Genomic DNA, 13090 nt, shown 5'->3' with positions numbered 1-13090 from the left:
GGCTATCTATTCCTTTGGGGTCTGCTCTGGGGCAGTTAGTTTTCCTCTTTTCTTGCTTTAGGCTTATTTAGTCCTCCGGCCGTGACGAGGCGTCTAGGTTCATCGTAGGTACGCTCCACGGCTGCTGCTAGTTGTGTGGTTAGGATCAGGGATCTGCAATCTGCATAGTTACCAACCTCTCTGGTTTTTCTGGGGCTTAGCTTGTTTAGGTTTTTCCTCCACGGTGACCCATTCATAACACCACCCCCTATACAGGAAGTGTCAGGGGCAAGCCCCAGGGGGTTAGGTACCACGACTGCTGGCACCAGGCGGCCGGCTCACAGGAGACACGAGTGAGTGTGTCTGCAGGAACGTGCAAAGCGGGATGCGTGCAAAGGAGCACGCCAGAATACAGAGCTAGACAGCAGGTGTGCCAGAAGGCACAACAGAGTACTGGAACGGAGTACAGGATAGAGCGAGTGCCAGGAGGCACAACAGAGTACCAGGCAGAGTGCAGGATCAGAGTGTATGCCAGGAGGCACAACGGAGTACAAGGCAGAGTGCAGGATCAGAGCGTGTGCCAGGAGGCACAACAGAGTACAAGGCAGAGTGCAGGTTCAGAGCGTGTGCCAAGAGGCACAGCAGCGTACAAGGCAGAGTGCAGGTTCAGAGCATGTGCCAAGAGGCACAATAGAGTACAAGGCAGAGTACAGGTTCAGAGCGTGTGCCAAGAGGCACAATAGAGTACAAGGCAGAGTGCAGGTTCAGAGCGTGTGCCAAGAGGCACAATACAGTACAAGGCAGAGGACCCAAATACAGCGCACAGCCAGGCAGGGACACGGCAGACCAAGCCAGGAAGTACAACAATAATCAGGCACCTCCCGTAGGAAGAGATAGCCTGATATAGCACCTGAGTCCTAGAACTTCCGGGTCAAGTCCTCCAGTATCATAGAGAGGACAAAACCAAAGACAGAGCTGGGCAGAGCGCGCGTGCACACTGGAACATAGCGCAACCACAGAGCTAGGAGCGAGAGGTGCACATGCGCACCCGGCAGGACCCTCAGAGTGACCGCGGCACCGGAGGTGGTGACGACAAACCCGAGGTCCCACCCCCAGGGGGAAGCGGCGTGACAGCTGAACATGCAGGGACAGAGCAGGAGACATCAGACCTCAGGAGGCATAGGAAGAAAATCACCAGCAGGGATAGAGGGAGTCGGCTGTCTTAAATCCCAATCTGAAACCCCAGATCTCCAATCGTCTTCCTCATTATCAGGTGGCAAGCCTCTGTCAATCAGATCAGCTCCACTACCTCCAGTAACCACCAGAGGGAGCCCAGAAAGAGAACTCGTATCCCCTCTGTCAATCTGACCAGCTCCACTACCTTCAGTAATCACCAGAGGGAAGCCAGAGAGAGAATTCACAACAGTCACCATTGCGGACTATCTTGTTTTCCCGGCTGCGATCCGGAGGATACCTTTTGAGTTCCAGTTTAAGTTTTCTTTGAGCAGTAATAGACTTTGTTTTGAACTTTCCTGGGTCACTGTCTGTCCCATTGCACCAACCCCGCTAAATTACACCAGATTATATAGGAGATGGGAGTGAATAACAGTGAACAGCTGAGAACCATAATGCAGGAAAGCTTCCAGGAGCTCTCAACTGAGCAGATTAACCCCTGTTCTACTAAAAGAAACCTGCACCGTTTAATCTGAAGGTGAATTGCTTCTAAACAATGCTGGAGTAGGAGAAATCAGACACTGCGGTCTTCTGGCTCCTATTTGTCAAGGTAAACCCATGACAGAGGAGCTGTATACCAGGGAGGAGCAGTATACTAGGGAAGAGGTGTATACCAGCAAGGTGTTATACGGTAGGAGCTGTTTACCGTGGAGTTGCTGTATAGTGGGGAGGTGTATATGGGATGAGCTGTATACATGGAAAGTGTATACAGGAGGATCTGTATACCGTGAAACAGCTGTAAACCTGGGTTGTATATGGTAGGAGCTGTATACAGGAGCTGGTGTATATGGGAGGAGCTGTATATGGGAGGAGCTGTATAGGAGGAGGTGTATATGGGAGGAGCTGTATACAGGAGGTGGTTATGCGGGAGGAGCTGTATATGGGAAGAGATGTATCTGGGAGGAGCTGTATACAGGAGGTGGTTATGTGGGTGGAGCTGTATATGGGAGGAGGTGTATACAGGAGGAGCTGTATCTGGGAGGAGCTGTATACAGGAGGAGGTTATGCGGGAGGAGCTGTATACAGGAGGAGGTTTATACCGGGGAGGAGGTATATATGGGAGAAAGGGTATATGGGAGGAGCACTATACAGCAGCAGCTTTATACTGGGGATGAGTTGCATATTGGGGAGGTGTATACGGGAAGAGCTGTATACCGGGGAGGAGGTGTATACGGGATGAGCTGTATACCAGGCAAGAGGTGTATACGGGAGGAGGGAGGTGTATACTAGGGAGGAGCTGTATATGGGAGCAGTGGCGTATCTTGGGGGGGCGGTCCGCCCCAGGCGGCACGTATGTGGGGGCGGCGCGGCAGCAATTCCTCTCCTCTGTGGGAGAAGCGCGGAGCTGCAGATTTTGGGGTGGCACACTGGCACCCTAGGGGTTAAGAACGTGCGGCGACGTGAAGCTGCACGTCGCGGCGCGTTCTTTGAGGGCGGAGCCGGAAAGAGCGCGCTGTGCCGTCAATGGTTGCCTGCAGGAGGGCAGCGCGCCTACTCGCTGTGCCCTGTCGTGCGTTGACGAGGGTGTATGTCACCTGCGAGCCGGCAGGGCTGAGAGGAGCTTCTGCAATAAGGTGAGCAGAGCAGGGGGCCGGGGCAGGAGGTCTCTGGCAGGGTCGAATCTTGCCTTGTCATGGCTGCAGTCGGGCTGAGGCATGGTGAGATGATTTATTGCCCAGCTTGAACCTTGACACAGATTGGGTCACACTGTCAGTGGGGTCATCAGCTCCAGCGTCACTCAATCTGTGTGTAAGATCAAGCTGCAGCAATGACTCCCAGTCATAGCAGCCAGCTGTTTACAGGGTCATACTGATTGCTCCTGAGCTGCAAGACATCATACACTGCACATAATATATACAGCCACCATATATTATATCATGTATGGCCTGTAGCCAGGTCCAGGAGTGATCAGTCAGATATATATATATATATATATATATATACACACACACAGTGCACATAGTATATACAGTGTACAGGACAATATGCCACTGATAAATCCTATACTATGTGCACAGGCATCTGATCCTGTCTACAGGATAATATGTGATGATATAAAATCTAATATCTGTTCCCATGGTGTAATATATAGCATGACATATAATCCTGTATATAACATCCGATGTCTGTACATATTGTATAGGATTTAGCAGGGATATAATATACTGTGTGCACAGACATCAGATGTTATATTATTATTATTGTACAGGAAAATATAAGACTGGTGTAATATCTGATGTCTGTAGCCACAGTATAGAGTAGCGTAGCTACCGGGGGGTGCAGAGTGGACGGTTACCCTGGGCCCCAAGCTGCGGTAGATCTCCTGGCACTACCGCTCTCTGTTCTGTAGATTGCAGATCGCTTTATGCCTCAGGTCTACTGAACGACGTACGCTGAGGACGTCAGAGTCCTGGCACTTTGCTGTCATCACGCTGCACCAGGACGTTTGGGGCGGAAGTCGGCGCTGTTCCAGCACGTTGCCTTGCAGCTGGACTCATCAGTATCCTGGGTTAGAAGAGTATGCTTATTTTTTTGTTTTAATTAAAACTGGTGGTGTGATGTGGGGGAACCTTATCTTATACATAGTATGAGGGACCCCGAAACTGTGTGGAGGCCCTCATACGGTTTAGGGGCAATTTCAGCAGCCATTATACAGCTTGGGGACTAATGCCAGGGCCATTATACAGTTTGGGAGCTAATGTGGGAGGGCTTTACATAGTTTGGGGACTCAGGGGCCATTATACAGTTTGGGAGCTAGTGTATGGGGGTCATTATACAGATTGGGAGCTAATTTGGGGGGAATTGTACAGTTTTGGGACTAATGCTGGGATCATTATACAATTTGGGAACTAATGTGGGGGAGCATTATACTGTACAGCTTGGGAGCTAATGTGGGGGGCCATTCAGTTTGGGGACTAATTCGGGGACCATTATACAGTTTAGGGACTAATTCGGGGACCATTATACAGTTTGGGGACTAATTCGGGGACCATTATACAGTTTGGGGACTAATGCGGGGGCCATTATACAGTCTGAGGGCTACTGTGGCAAATTATCTAATTGCTTGGCGAGGTCCGAAACCAGATGGATTTGGACCCTAGATACTATTCATCCACGTGGATTAAATGAAAATATTTCATATGTTCCATATCTGTAGTTTCATTTGAGTCAATACCCACATGAGCACTGTGTTCTTGTATTATATTTTAATTATTTTGTTTTTCTACTTATTTCTGCAGTAATTTGAACATGATCTGATGTTTTCCGGAATTGTGGAAAGAGTCTGAAGGTCGTCTGGCACCATTAAGTTGCTAAGTGGACTCCACACCTGTTGGCCTTTCTGATATAAATGAAATAATTTGATATTTTTATAATACATTTATATGGGGCAGTATATATTTGTCAACTTTATAGTGACAGTTTATAATGTGTGATTCACATTGTATTGTAGTGTATTGTATACCCTTATTTCTATATTCTTTTTTGTATGTACATTGTATGTTCTTTTTTTCCCCCATGTATATATTCAATCTTGTGTTGGGGGTCTTTTTGATGGTCCTTTTGACATTCTGGCATATAATAAGAGTCTATATGTAAATCTTGATGATTGGATTTATATAGGGTACTATTTTGTAGGATATAGACCCAATATTGTCTCTGTATAATTGTAAGTCAATTTAGTCTCTAATAATGATGAATATGTGTGTATTGATGTACCCTATATGTCGCCATTTGCTACTGATGTGGGCCATCTGCTATTTGCATAGGTCACCCGCCATTGTCATAGGTCAGCGAAATATGTCTAGAGTATTTTTCCCTTTTCTTTTTCTTATATTTTTTTACTATTATGTACTTTTTTGAATATGTGTTATTAGTTTGCATTTATGCTATATTCTGGGTATATTTGCCAATATCTCGCTATTCTGTACATTCATTTACGTCTGCCCCACACTTTGCCCTTCTTTGATATGGCGACTTTAGCCTGGTGTCATTCACACGCATGCGCACTGTCCGCCGGTGTGTCAGTGGGCGGTCTTTGCCCGGTGTACTGGATCACGTGGGCCCGCGTGCTTCCGGTTTCGCCGTGGCACTGATCTAGCTGGCTGATGACGGACTGACTGCGCATCTTGATGACTTCCGGCGGGCGCGCTATATGAACCAGATGGTTGCGCTGATCTCCACGCCCCCTGAGGAAGGAGCCGTTTGGCTCCGAAACGCGCGTCGGGGACAGGACCGACCTTGCTGCCTCACCGGTTCTAGGTATAGTTATGCAGTTCTCTATATCCTTGCTAAGATGCTCTTTGTGCTCTATTTATTGAATGCTTCTGTATTTTTCACCTTGGCAGGGTACATTTTCTATTAAGGGCAGTAGCACTCGCTACATGATGATGTTCTATACACCTCTTGCTATATATACATAGTTTCTGTAATTATGTGCCCCTGACCTAATACTGGCTACAATATTTAGCTCTGCATTCTCTCTACCTGACTAGGTGTTTGCAGCACGGTTGGCCCTATGGACTATTGTGCTCATTTACATGCTGTGTCTCCCCTCCCATATACTGTGTGTCCATTTTATTTGTAATTATTTTTACTAGTATTTTCAATAAACATTATATTTTATGGATTTTTGACTGCTTTTCTCTGTGGTAACTTCTAGTAATTGTGCAGTTGTCCTGCATTTGTCCTAATTAATTATGTGGATCATGATATATGAATTATATCACTGATCATTTTGCATGGCCACTATTAATTTTGGCCTCCACATATACAGTCATATGTAAAAGTTTGGGCACCCCTATTAATGTTAACCTTTTTTCTTTATAACAATTTTGGTTTTTCCAACAGCTATTTCAGTTTCATATATCTAATAACTGATGGACTCAGTTATATTTCTGGATTCAAATGAGGTTTATTGTACTAACAGAAAATGTGCAATCTGCATTTAAACAAAATTTGACCGGTGCAAAAGTATGGGCACCCTTATCATTTTCTTGATTTGAACACTCCTAACTACTTTTTACTGACTTCCTGAAGCACTAAATTGGTTTTGTAACCTCATTGAGCTTTGAACTTCATAGCCAGGTGTATCAAATCATGAGAAAAGGTATTTAAAGTGGCCACTTGCAAGTAGTTCTCCTATTTGATTCTCCTATAAAGAGTGGCATCATGGGCTCCTCAAATCAACTCTCAAATGATCTGAAAACAAAGATTATTCAACATAGCTTTTCAGGGGAAGGATACAAAAAGTTGTCTCAGAGATTTATCCTGTCAGTTTCCACTGTGAGGAACATAGTAAGGAAATGGAAGAACACAGGTACAGTTCTTGTTAAGCCCAGAAGCGGCAGGCCAAGAAAAATATCAGAAAGGCAGAGAAGAAGAATGGTTAGAACAGTCAAGGACAATCCACAGACCACCTCCAAAGACCTGCAGCATCATCTTGCTGCAGATGGTGTCACTGTGCATCGGTCAACAATACAGCGCATGCATAACGCCTTTTTGTATGACCAAACAACTCAATCTTTGTTTCATCAGTCCACAGGACCTTCTTCCAAAATGTAACTGGCTTGTCCAAATGTGCTTTTGCATACCTCAGGCGACTCTGTTTGTGGCGTGCTTGCAGAAACGGCTTCTTTCGCATCACTCTCCCATACAGCTTCTCCTTGTGCAAAGTGCGCTGTATTGTTGACCGATGCACAGTGACACCATCTGCAGCAAGATGATGCTGCAGGTCTTTGGAGGTGGTCTGTGGATTGTTCTTGACTGTTCTCACCATTCTTCTTCTCTGCCTTTCTGATATTTTTCTTGGCCTGCCACTTCTGGGCTTAACAAGAACTGTACCTGTGTTCTTCCATTTCCTTATTATGTTCCTCACAGTGGAAACTGACAGGTTAAATCTCTGAGACAACTTTTTGTATCCTTCCCCTGAAAAGCTATGTTGAATAATCTTTGTTTTCAGATCATTTGAGAGTTGTTTTGAGGAGCCCATGATGCCACTCTTCATAGGAGAATCTAATAGGAGAACTACTTGCAAGTGGCCACTTTAAATACCTTTTCTCATGATTTGATACACCTGGCTATGAAGTTCAAAGCTTAATGAGGATACAAAACCAATTTAGTGCTTCAGGAAGTCAGTAAAAAGTAGTTAGGAGTGTTCAAATCAAGAAAATGATAAGGGTGCCCATACTTTTGCACCGGTCAAATTTTGTTTAAATGCAGATTGCACATTTTCTGTTAGTACAATAAACCTCATTTGAATCCAGAAATATAACTGAGTCCATCAGTTATTAGATATATGAAACTGAAATAGCTGTTGCAAAAACCAAAATTGTTATAAAGAAAAAAGGTTAACATTAATAGGGGTGCCCAAACTTTTACATATGACTGTAAGATGTCTATTATCCAATTGCTATACATCATGCTATGTGTAGGAAAGCTGTTGGCCCTGCATACTCTGTATAGCTGTGGTACTAGCAGGTACGCAGGATGCAGTGACGAGTCGCGAGACGGTTTGGTGTTTTTATAATAACGTTTATGGGCCTAGAGGTGACTTTCCTCAGGCTCGGTCTGACTGGCAAAAAGGGGGAACACGGGTTGCCCTCGCAGGGGCTCAATACAAATAAACACAAACGATAGAACACGACTACTTCCGGCAATAGCCGGTCACTATAGGGCCGCGGTATGGCCGACTACGGTTCCTTAATCATAAAGTCAATTTAGCCGTTCAGATGTCCCTCGCGGTTCGGGTTGGTGGTCTTTCGGCGTAGTAGTTGCTGGGCCCAGCTGCTGAGACGATGGCGAAGTCTTTGCGCGCTCCGGCGCACTGATGACACTGGAGCCCCACAGGCTCCGGCGCGGTCCTTGGACAATTGGGCCGCAGCCCCCGGCTTGGGGCAAGCGGCAGCGATGGGTGGTGGCGGTGACAGGCCACCTGCGCAGCTAACAGCTGCGACAGGGAGTCCGCGGACAGCAGAGGCCTGGCCCCTGCCGCGGACACGAGCAGGACAGTGATGGCCGCCGGCGGTGCTGTACTTGCCGCGGGTGACCGCGAGCAGGCCGCAGCCGCAGGCTGAAGGGAAGCGGCAGCGGCCGTGGGTTGGACTGGGGCCGTAGGCTGGAGCGGGGCAGCAAGTCCCCGATAGTTGCCTCGGTACCGTCCCTCTGGAGTCCACGGTGAGCGTCCTCCCTGGCATTGGTGAGTCGCTCTCCCTTGCAGCAGCTTCCACTGTCTTCTGCTCTCTCTGTGTCGGTCTGCTGACTCATCGCCCCAGGATTTCCCCACCTTCTTTATATTGATCCCTCCCCCAGCCCATCTGTCACAGTGGTCCGTCCCTGAATCCTGTCCCCAGGGGACAGTTTCCCCCAGAACCCAGATGACGGCTCCCATGATTCAGGCCCGGGCACTCGACGGGGGCCATTCCTCCCACACTCCCCCGCCCTGCATGCTCGCCAGTCCTGGGCGAGAGTTTTTGTAGACTCAGGCTAGTCTTTCGGGATGCCAGTCCTTGTCGCCATACAAACTGGTCCTGTTCGTAACGTTCAGGGGGTTTGCCAGCTGTTGACCGCTCGGAGCGTTGAAGCTCTGGTATCGTGGAGTCTTCTGGGGTGGTGGAGGGTGGTCGCAGAGTGGGTTCTGGTGGGATGTCCGGGTCTACTGGAGTGCCACTACTGGGGCAACCCGCAGATGTGACGGGGGAGTCCTCTTCGTCATCCAGGTCCCAGACTGTGGGTAGGGGGTCATCTGTTTCTAATTCATCGTCTCGACTTCGCCCTGGGGTGGTGTGTCGGATTCTGGAGAGCGCGTTGGCGTGCACGTTTTCGGCACCCCGTTTGCAGATGATCTTATACTTGAATTTGGCCATCCGAGCCACCCACCGCTGCTCCAGGGCCCCCAGTTTGGCATTCTCCAAATGGGCTAACGGGTTGTTATCGGTCTGCACTACTACTTCAGAGCCCGCCAGGTACTCTGCGAATCGCTCCGTCATTGCCCACACTACTGCGAGGAGCTCGAGCTTAAAGGAGCTGTAATTGTCCGGGTTATGTTCTGAGTCGTGCAGTGACCGTCTACCGTAGGCGATCACTTTCTCCCGGCCGTCCTGCACCTGTGACAACAAAGCTCCTAGTCCCTGAAGGCTCCCGTCGGTATGTAGGATGAACAGTTGCGAGAAATCAGCATATGCCAATACCAGGGCGTCCGAGAGCGCAGCCTTAAGTTCTTGAAACGCATCCTCTTGCGGTTGCTGCCACTGGATCTTCCGACCATTCGCCCTGGCGTGAGCCCCCTTCAGCAGGTCCTGCAGGGCTCGAGCTCGGCGTGCAAAATTTTTCACGCACCGACGGTAGTAGCCGGCCAGCCCCAAGAAGGCCCACATGTCCTTCACCATCTCGGGGGTAGGCCACCCCTGGACGGCAGCGACCTTTTCCAGGGATGGTCGGATACCCTCCGCCGAGACGGTATTCCCCAGGTACTCAATTTGGGTGTGGAACAGGTGGCATTTCTGGGGCTTTACCTTTGACCCGTACTTCTGCAGCTGGCCGAGCACCTGCCCCAACCGCTTCAGGTGGTCCTCGAATGTGGTGGAGTAGATGATAATATCGTCCAGGTATATCAACGTGGCTTCAAAGTTGAGGTCTCCTAGAAACCGCTCCATCAACCGCTAGAAAGTTCCTGGGGCGTTGGCCAGCCCAAACGGCATCCGATTGAACTCGAACAGTCCCATGGGAAGGATGAATGCCGTCTTGGCCATGTCTTCCTCTGACATCGGCACCTGCCAGTACCCACTGGCCAGGTCAAGGGTTGAAAAGTACACTGCGTTCCCCAGGGAGGACAGAGACTCTTCTATGCGGGGCAGTGGATATGAATCCTTGATGGTGCAGGCGTTCAACTTCCGATAATCCACGCAAAAATGCAAAGTGCCATCTTTCTTCCGAACCAGGACAATAGGTGCCGCCCAAGGGCTTTGGCTCTCTTGTATGACCCCCTTCCGAAGCATTTGGGCTAACAGAGTTTTCACTTCCTGGTATTTGCCGATATCGCTCCCGGATGGGGGCCGCTCCTGCCGTGGGGATCCCATGCGTGATGGCCGTGGTACATCCGAAGTCGTCCTCGTGGCTGGCGAAGACACTGTAAAATTGTCCGAGAAGTGTCTCTACCTGGAGAAGTTGGGCTGGCGCTAGGCCGGAAAGTTCGGCCCTCATTCTCTCCAGGATGGCTCAACCTTTCTCCTGGGTCGAGGATACGGCAGTCTGTTGGGTTCGTACTGTTACTGCCCAAGGATTTGCGGGCTGCACCTTCAACTGGACCGCGGGGTCCGGCAGCATCTCCTCCAATGGTCGTACAAGTTTGGCCATTTCGGCCCGGGCTTCAGAGCGATATCCTGATCTTCCAGGTTGACACAACGTACCAAAACAGTCCCCTCCCGCACTGTGGCCAGGGAGTGGGCCACCAGTATGCCAGGGTGCAGGCGCTCCGCGTAACATGGTTCCATCTGCACCTCCACTGGTATCGGAGCGCGCATCGGCAGAGCTACCACCGTCTACCCCGGAGGAAGCACGAGCGGGGGGCTTGCCGGCGCGATGACCTTGCCCAGCGCCTCACCCTCCTGGAGCACTCGCGCCTCCCGTACCAACCGCTGGAAGACCTGCCCCTGGGCCGTGCGAGAAACCCCAGTGGCTCAGAGTCTCTTGTGTGGGGTCATTGAGGAGGAGGTGGACGAACTCTCGTAGTACGTTCATACCCAGAATAACCGGATGTTTGCGTCTCCCTGGGTCAGGACCACTCCCTGGCGGCCGAGTGATTTGCCGCTTATTGAAATCTACATCCAGGCTTCTCCGACGACAGGAACTGGTAGCTGGTTGGCGGCTACCAACTTTATCACTGTCCCCCTGTGAGGTCTCACTGCTTCGGGAAAATGTTGCGGAAAATAAGTCTCTGGCATGGTCGTAACTTGCGATCCCATATCTACTAGGCATCGCACGGCACGGCCTTCGATCTCTGCCCATACCACTGAGCACCGCACGACCAGGTCTTCATGACTTCCTCCACCCTGTGTGATGAGCTCCAGCTCCGGTTGGCGTCCCCCCGGCTCAGGGTCCTCTGCTCCTCTTGGCCAGTGGGGAAGGTTTTCCCTGGAATGTGGACACTCTCGGGCGGAGCGTCCCAATTTTCCACTATCGCAACAGGCAAATGGTCGTGGGGACCGACTTGGGTGGGGGCTACGATGGTTTATGCCTCCTTCACCCGGCCCTGGCCGACTCCTTGTGGCCGCTCTTTTGGCTTTGGCCAGTTCACCCTTAAAACTCTGCATCTCTTGCTTCAGCTCTCGTACCCAGTGGGGTTCGCTCAGGGCGTTTACGGATGCTTCGATACTCCGAGCCATCCCCACGGGAACCGTCACCTCTTGCTCCTGCTCCCGAACCCGTGCCTCCTTCCCTGTCTCTGAAAAGGTCAGACGTGGGTCCACTCGCACCCGCTCTCGCAAAGCCTGTCTTGTCAGGGTGTCTCGTAACCCAGTCACTAACAGGTCACGTAATGTTACGTCCATGGTCCCCACGCCGACTCCGTCCTTCCTTTCAATGGCTAAAAACAGTTCCCGCAAAACATTCATATACTGGGTCACTGTTTCCCCCTCTTTCTGCATGCATCTAAACATCTGGGTTCTCAGTTCCCCCACATCGGTCGGGTCCCCAAAGGCCTCTTCTAAGATCTGTAACACCCGGACGAAGGTGTTGCGCTGCCCCCGGGGCCTCAACATTACGGTATCCCGGGCTTCCCCGTCCAACGCCATCAGGGCCACTTCTGCCTCTAGGTCAGGGGTAAGTGAATGCATCCTCAATAACCCACGCATTCGCTCCGTCCAGCCCACAGCATAGTATTGCTGCCGGAGAACCTGGGTAGATTGCTTAGCGTGGCCCCCAAAGAAATGCTGGGCCGGGGGCCCTCGTTGTCCGCGCTCGGAGACTGCATCCTGCCAACTATGCCAAATGTGGTACTAGCAGGTACGCAGGATGCAGTGACGAGTCGCGAGACAGTTTGGTGTTTTTTATAATAACGTTTATGGGCCTAGAGGTAACTTTCCTCAGGCTCGGCCTGACTGGCAAAAAGGGGGAACACGGGTTGCCCACGCAGGGGCTCAATACAAATAAACACAAACGAGAGAACACGACTACTTCCGGCAAGAGCCGGTCACTATAGGGCCACGGTATGGCCGACTACGGGTCCTTAATCATAAAGTCAACTTAGCCGTTCAGATGTCCCTCGCCGTTCGGGTTGGTGGTCTTTCGGCGTAGTAGTTGCTGGGCCCAGTTGCTGAGACGATGGCGGTCTTCGCGCGCTGCGGCGCACTGAGGACACTGGAGCCCCACAGGCTCCGGCGGGCTCCTTGGACGATTGGGCCGCAGCCACCGGCTTGGGGCAAGCGGCAGCGATGGGTGGCGGCGGGTGACAGGCCACCTGCGCAGCTAACGGCTGCGACGGGGAGTCCGCAGTCAGCAGAGGCCCGGGCCCCTGCCGCGGACCGGAGCGGGACAGTGATGGCCGCCGGCGGTGCTGTACTTGCCGCGGCCACTCGTGAGGACAGGGCGGCTGCCGGTGGCAGGGAACAGGCCGCCGACGCGGGCTCAGGCGGGACGGCAGCGGCCGCCGACGCGGGCTCAGGCGGGACGGCAGCGGCCGCCGACGCGGGCCCAGGCGGGACGGCAGCGGCCGCCCGCGAGCAGGCCGCAGCCGCGGGCTGAGGGGAAGCAGCAGCGGGTTGGACTGGGGCCGCAGTGGCCGCGGGCTGAAGTGGGGCAGCAAGTCTCCGATAGTCGCCTCGGTACCGTCCTCCCTGGCACTGGTGAGTCGCTCTCCCTTGCAGCAGCTTCCACTGTCTCATGC

At 51.3% G+C, this 13090-nt stretch overlaps 1 long non-coding RNA gene across 2 annotated transcripts; it reads left to right on the top strand.

The window, feature by feature from the left end:
• Positions 1–2277: 2277 nt before the first annotated feature.
• On the top strand, positions 2278–5839 carry LOC141085056 (uncharacterized). Of its 2 annotated transcripts, none has more exons than XR_012231206.1 (3): positions 2278–2786; positions 3563–3730; positions 4452–5839. It is a non-coding gene; the product is annotated as an uncharacterized lncRNA (long non-coding RNA). The 2 variants fall into 2 exon arrangements; XR_012231207.1 differs by having other exon boundaries at positions 2281–2786; positions 3563–3721.
• The last annotated feature ends 7251 nt before the right edge of the window (positions 5840–13090 follow it).

The sequence above is a fragment of the Dendrobates tinctorius genome, unplaced genomic scaffold, assembly GCF_039654945.1.
Source record: "Dendrobates tinctorius isolate UK_male_01 unplaced genomic scaffold, ASM3965494v1 ptg000028l, whole genome shotgun sequence".
NCBI lineage: Eukaryota > Metazoa > Chordata > Amphibia > Anura > Dendrobatidae > Dendrobates > Dendrobates tinctorius.
Note: the sequence above shows the minus strand (reverse complement) of the source record. Positions and strands in the feature narration are given on the sequence as shown.